Source organism: Camelina sativa, chromosome 11 (genome assembly GCF_030686135.1).
Source record: "Camelina sativa cultivar CO46 ecotype springtype chromosome 11, ASM3068613v1".
Lineage (NCBI taxonomy): Eukaryota > Viridiplantae > Streptophyta > Magnoliopsida > Brassicales > Brassicaceae > Camelina > Camelina sativa.
The window spans coordinates 26,927,597-26,934,390 of record NC_141890.1 but is presented as its reverse complement, the minus strand read 5'-3'; positions in this window follow the sequence as shown (position 1 = coordinate 26,934,390).

Below are 6,794 nucleotides of genomic sequence, written 5' to 3'. Positions count from 1 at the left end.
CCCACTAACAGATCGCAACGTCCTTGTTGTACACCAAGACCGTCACCCCCGACGGTGTGAGCCCACTCGACTCCACACTCGTCTGGGTTTGGCTCTAATACCAAAATGAGACAATCCTTCCCGTTTTTTTTTAACAACAATAATAATTCTCTAGTGGTCCCATACCCACTAGCAACCTAATAACAAACATCCACAACGGATAACCAAACAATTCCATTAACCAATAAAAATCCAACAATGACATCATCCAATAACCAATCAAGTAAATAACAAAAACCAACATCCTACAATGTTCTATCAACTCAACTCTAGCAACCTAACAATAGCTAGACCATAATCAATCAAGCCTCTAGAACATCTTCCTCCTCATCGCTTTGATTTCACGATCACACTTTGCCTTTACATGCATCACAAACACAAATTGAGATGCATGAGTATTGTCATAAACACTCAGTGAGGCAATCCTCTCATCTACTAGGCTATACACACAAGCAACTGAGACTCCAATGTTAAGGCAAACAAACAAAACACAAACAACACATCAAACCAAGATAACAAGTTTTGGATAAGACTGGTGTCGATCGACGCTAGGTCAAAGTCGGCCGACACTGGCACAACCACGGTGTCGATCAACACCGCCTTCAGAGACACGATCTGCACGAAGCAGAATGAAACTAATGTTTTCTCAGGTTTACTTATGAATGAATGGATGATGCAGTCAAACAAACAGAGATAAGTATAGATGATGAAGATGAATGATCAGGTGGAATGCAAGAGATTTCAATTACTCTTATGATGTTGTAATATAAGAGATGTCAATCCATAATGAGTAAGATGCAAGCAATCATGATGTGAACACTTATCTAAGTTAAGCCAAGTAAGAAAATGGTTTAAACTAACAACCTAATGACAATGATGGAATGCAGAATGTAAAATTACTGAGATAAGAAAATAATGCTAAGTGAACAGTGTGAATAAAGCAGAAATGATACTAACAAGAGCAGGATATAAATTAATGCCAGACAGTAAATGCAACAGGATTAAACAAGGGTGAATGCAATGAAACAAGAATTAAACTAGAAAGATGCAGAAAATAAACAAGAACTCTGGAAGGAGCTCGAGCAAGCAGTCGATCGTATGCTCGATCGAGTACTAGGTCGAGTGGGAAGAGGCGAAGAACAGAAACAAAATCATCAATAAAAACAAAACAGAATGATAGCAAATCAAACAGGAAGCGAATAACAGTAATCAAATAGAGAGATCAATAAACAAAGAAGGTCCTAGGGATGGGTTCATGGGCTGGACTTAAGTTATAATCACCTAAATTGATCAACAAATCTCAATCAACAGTGAGCTATCTCTAGACAATGATCTTCTAATACTTGTTAATCCATTCTCATGACAATAACAATCAAGCTCAAATACTCCTAGACCTAGTTCTCACTAGCTAAGACATATAAAAGCAGGCATTAAAGATTCAGATCATCAATGTCAAAAATCACCTTAAACATCCAATCTCTCAGGTTAAGTATGATAATCTCTAGCATTAGCCTTATCTAACAACTTAGACATTGGTGTGATGCTAAGAAGCTTAAAATCTATCCTTACCCTCTCAGATATAAGAACAGCATAGAGCATATCTAATCTAAAAGAGATATTTAAACAATCAATCTTGATCAGTCTAAGCAACCATAACTCTTATCCAACCTTATCATCCTAACACACTACTCAGAATCACTAAACATGATGAACAAAATCATAAATCCAGAAATTAATGAAACTTGCATGATTAGAAAGATAAGACAGAGATCTACAACAATGAACAAAGAAGCAAACTCAAAATCTTAATACTCAGAAAGTTATGGAACCAACAAGTTTCAGAAAATCTAGGGGAAATACAATAAAAGTGGATAATGATCTAAGTAAAAGTAGAAAATTTCCCAAAAGGGTAAAAACTAGGATTAGTAGATATTTTCTCTCTAAAGTGGCTTGTGGGCGGCCATGGAGTAGAATAGGTATATATAGGAAAGAGGAGAAGCCCTAAAATGGCTAGACGACAAAATAGGAAGGCGGCTTGGTCAACTCGACCATATGCTCGGTCGAGTTGATGGTCGAGTGACCTCTTTTTCTGCTCTTTCCAGACGGTCGAGTCCCTCTCCTCACACGGTCGAGTATCTGGTCGAGTGTGGTGGTCGATTGGACTTCCGGACCTTGGTTCTTCTCTGCTCTGGCTCCTTTGTCTGCTTCTCTTAATAGCTCCATTCTCCTTTAGCACTTCTCCATGCTTCTTAGGGTCTTAAATCACCTGATTATGCAAACTAGAACTACACAAGGCTTTATTCTTGTCAGTTCAAACCTAATACTTTCTACCAAGCTCAATCCCAAAATAGGCCTCACACACACAAGATATAATCATGGCTTGAAAGAAAGGCTGGTTAAGGGTAGGGAAAACTGATTCAATGATGAAATCAGCTACTTGGATCAACAAGAGTGGTAAAAAAAAAAGGTAAGATGATCCAAATATGTATAAAGTATCCATGAGTTTAAAACATTGCACAAAATAATAATTAAAAATCAATATAAGGTTCTTATAAATAGGAAATCACTTCAAATCACAGCATGCTTCAATTTAGACAGAATGCACTATAGGAATTCTAGCCTTGGTTCAATCTTATGTTTCTAACCACTCAACTAGCATCAAAGTACTATTAACTTGGGCATTGATCCTAGTTTAGTGAATTTACACAAGCTAACAAGGCTAAAGTCATCATAGATCCCTAATGCAAATTATGAAACAATCCTATATGAAACATGCTAACAAGATTCTAATATGCAATGCAAACTACATGAACACTCTGTTTTTTTTAAAAGATATTTGTGAAAAAATTTCAATTTTTTTTGGTTTTTCTATGCCTTAAATGCAATGCAAATATAAACATGATAATGCTAAAAAATTGAAATAAGAAAATAGAAAACATTGTTAAATGCTTTCTTTTACTCTCCCCCAAACTTAAATTACACAGTCCCTTGTGTAATAAAAATTTGAAAGAGAATTTAAGAACTTAAACAAACAAATCATGCTACTAAATGGTATAAACAATGGAGAAGGTGATGTTGGTACCTTAAGGGTTGTGGAAGAAACTGTCAATAGTAGCACTCATGCTGGCATAGGTATAGCTGGGGTCTTGATTCTGGCTTGGAGATGGAGAGGCAGGGTACTCGACTATGGCCATTGATTGGGACTCGATCGGGTGCTCGATCGTGTGCTCAATCGGGTGCTCGGTCGAGTGCTCGGTCGATTGGACTGGTCGAGTGGGTGGTTGTGGGAGGAATTGTTGGCCTTGATGCCCATAGTATTGTTGCATGAGGGCTGGGTCCATGAAGAACTGTGGTGGTAAGGGTGGGTAAACAGGGCTATAGGGATAGCCTGGATAGCCTGTAGGAGCTGGAAAGCCATAGGGAGTTCTGGGCAGGTACTCGGCCGAGTGTACTGGAGGTGCTCGGTCGAGTGGGTGCTCGAGTGTACCGGTCGAGTGCCTTGGAAACTATTGTTCTGTGCGGACTGGACCTCTTTCCTTCTGAATTGGCTCATGCAGCGAGGCTCTTGCTGGTACCACTGGATTTTCAGCTCTAGACAATGCTCTAGTTGAGCTACTTCTCCTCAAAGATCTAGATGGTGTTGGTGATGAATTTCCACTTTTCAATTCAGCAATCTCTCTCTTCATACCCTTGATGGACTTGGACATCTTCACCATCTTCTTCATCAGCTTGTCCACAGTCTTACCATGCCACTTGTTCCACTTTTGGAGAACTGTCAACCTCTTGCTAGTCTCTCTCACTCCTGTACTATCTCTTGGACTTGGCTCATAATTTTCAAAATAAAATTGCTCTTCCCCATCAGCCATCTCCACATCTCCAGCTTGATCTTCTCTCATTTGGGCAGTTGCATCAAACAACAATTCAGCAGCTGGCCAAAAGTCAATGTTTAGCCTGAATAGCTTGATTAGGTAGAACAAGATGAGTCTTCTCCACTGTTGGATGCTCAAATTTGAAAAGGTGCTTCTCATAGTGCATCTCCTTGGCTAGAATGAGGGTGGAAGTGAGGTATTGGATGTCAATCCATCTTGGTTTGGCCTTCTCTCCTTGAAGTGGTACATTGGCAGCTACTAGGATTGGAGTGATGATGCCTCCAATGGTTAGAACTCCAGTTGAGTTCCTCTTGTGTAGCTTGCTCACCCAACTTTTGTAATAGGTAAATTGGTCAATGAGGACCATAGCCAAATCAGTTTCCACACTGCTCCCAAGAAATATTGTCCCATCTCTTGTTTGTGTGATGATGCCATAGAGTGCTGCATCAATCATCTTAAGATCTCCCTCATTCAGATTTCCAGTCTCCTTCCTAGCAAAGAATGTGTTTGCTAAGGCCTTGTGGAAGTACCTTAGGACTGGACTCCTTATCTTTGAACTCTTGGTCTTGGAAGAAGAATAGAGCTTGTTATCTCCAATTGTTTCCCAAACAGCAAAGAGTTCTTTCCTTGGTATGACCATGTTCTCTTCACTTCCAACTTCAAATCCATAGAGTTTAGCTAGCTGCTTGAGTGACAACTCATACTTCTTGCCCTTGATGGTGAAATCAATGTAACCAGCTCCCATATCTTTGTCCATCCTTATGAAGAGGTGCAACTTGATGGTGGCTAAGAACTCACAGCTCTCTTCTCTATACCCCTCTATGCACAATCCCATGAACTTGCTTAGGTTGCATTCTTCAAAAAGAAAATCAACATCTTCAGCAATACCCAACTTCTCCATGGTCTCCTTATGTGGGTACCTTGTTCCTTAAAAACTCAAATTCATGAAAGCTTCATAGAGCTGTTTTGGAATTAAACCACCAGATTCTTCTTCCTCTTCTTTTTCTTCTTCTTCACTCTCAACCTCTTCTTCTTGGGGCTCTTCAGCTGGCCTCTTCCCTTTTGCCTTGTGCCTCCTTATGTGCTCTTCAAGAGTAAACTCCATCTCCTCATCACTCTCAGTTCTCTCTGGATCTTCTTCAGCTGATTGATGTTTCTCCTTTGATATGCCACTCGACCCCCTACTCGAACAGGCACTCGGTCGTTTGCCTCCTCGAGTTCATGGTCGAGTGCGTTGACCAGTTTCTCTTTCTGAAACCATCAGTGCATCACGACGATCCATGAAACGATCAGCAGCTTTCTTGCCTTCAGCTTCACGAATAGCAGCTTGTTGTGATGTTTCTTTGGACCTTGAAGACATTTTGAAAGAAACCTGAAAGGAATAGACTCAAAGCCCAAAGTTAATAGGTTAATAACCCAAAAACCAAAAGAACTAAGCTTGAGCAAGAAGATGAAACTTGAGAGAGATTTTTAAGCTAGATTTTGATTGTTTTAAGCAAACGAGAGAGTGTGAGTAGCCTATAATCGAGTTCATCTCTTTATAAAGAGGCTAAGGGGACAAAGAGACAAGGATGAAGCGTCCATACCATTCAAATTTGAATTGGGAATCTTTGACTCACTTTTGCTGCCACTCGACCCCACAACTCGACCCCACGTGGTCGAGTGCTTGACCAAAATTTGAAATTTGAACTTGTCTTTCCCTCCACTCGATCATGCAAGAGAAATTTGAACCGAGTGGGCTTGGGCTTCCATGTGCTCGATCGAGTACCTCTCATGGGCTGGTCGAGTGGCCTTAAAAATCCATTTCTACAAGTCCAATTCTTCTCAAACCCATCTATACACTCATAAAGAAGCCTGCCCAACACAAACATAAAAGAAAAACATCAAAACACAAGGAAAATTAAACTTATACACAAGGATACCTTAGGGACTTCCTCCCTAGTGAACTTGTTTAAAGTCACTAAGCTTGACTTTTGATGCCTTTTCAGGCTTGGTTTGGAGACCAAGGAGGTGATGAAATCCTCCCTGGTATAACTTGATCACCATGAACCTTGTTTTTGGCCAAAACAGTTATTCCACTTGAAACTTATTTATTCTTGATCTTGAGTCTTGGCCTTGCTTTCTTAACAGACTTCTTGTTGAGTTGCACTTGTAGATCCTTCACCAGATCAGTCAACTCTTGAACTGAACCCTTGAACTTTTCAACTGATTACTCATGAGATGAGACCTTAGTTTTTGAAGTCTCTACTTCACTTGGGATCTCATAATCTCTCTTGTCCTTAATAACAAAAGGTTGACCTCTAGAGGGCAAGTTGGTTGGGTTATTGATATCAAATCTCATGGTTAAACCCTCAGCTATGTTCAAACTTATCAGCTCTTCCTTAACATCAATAACAGCTCATGAAGTGGCTAGGAATGGTCTTCCTAGAATGATAGGATCTTCTAGCTCCTCATCCATATGTATAACCAAAAAATCAGTAGGAATTCTGGCCTTGCCCAACTTGACTGGAAAACCTTCCAATTTGCCAACCACATCCTTTTTTGATCCATCAGCTAGACTTATGTAGAGGTTGCTAGACTTGAATTCAGTGTGCCCAACCTTTTGTGCTATAGAGTAAGGCATTACACTGATAGATGCTCCTAGATCACACAAGCACTTGTTGAAGTGTAGGTAGCTAAAGGAGCAAGACAGATTGAATGGACCTGGGTCTTCAATTTTAGTTGGGATAACAGCCTTCTCAATCTCCTCAGGATCCCTCTTGTCCTGATTCTGGGCCTTCTGCTTTGATATCTCAAGTAGCATGCCTTGGTAGAGAGGATATGGAGCATACTGTTCCAAATCAGGTCCTCTCTCTTCTTCTTTGAATTCAATGACAACCTCTTGTT